This window comes from Polyodon spathula, chromosome 19, assembly GCF_017654505.1.
Source record: "Polyodon spathula isolate WHYD16114869_AA chromosome 19, ASM1765450v1, whole genome shotgun sequence".
NCBI lineage: Eukaryota > Metazoa > Chordata > Actinopteri > Acipenseriformes > Polyodontidae > Polyodon > Polyodon spathula.
This window is the reverse complement of record NC_054552.1, coordinates 31,347,591-31,348,096: the sequence shown is the minus strand read 5'-3', so window position 1 is coordinate 31,348,096 and position 506 is coordinate 31,347,591.

Below are 506 nucleotides of genomic sequence, written 5' to 3'. Positions count from 1 at the left end.
GGAAGAAAAAACCCTTCAAAGCCTTTGCAACAGTTCAAGTCGTCATGCCAAGTCAACTTCTCTACGATTGGTTTTGTGCTGCATTTCATATAAAACAAAACCGGTTTTATTGCTGCTCATTCAAAACAATACAACTTATGGGCTGAATTCTGTTCCCAGATGGCTGAGCAGTTATTGTTCCAACATGAAATAACCATGGTTTAGAGGAGGAGGATCCAGAGATTGAGGAATAGGCAAGCTCAAAGTACATTAAAATAAAGGACTTAAATTGCTTAGCTTGGGTTTCATTGGTTCAAGGGGTAGCTACAATGGTAGAGCTGGGGAAGGAAAGGGAATGCAATAACGGGGGTAAGTTACCAGTATTTAGAGCTCCATTAAGCCAGGTTTGGAGGATGTAATGAAGCTTCCTGAAGCTTAGTTTACAAACTTCAATTAAATGAACTGCAGGAGTAATAAAGGATGGACTAGACTCAATGAGGCTCCAAATTGGTCATTAAATTAGCTGT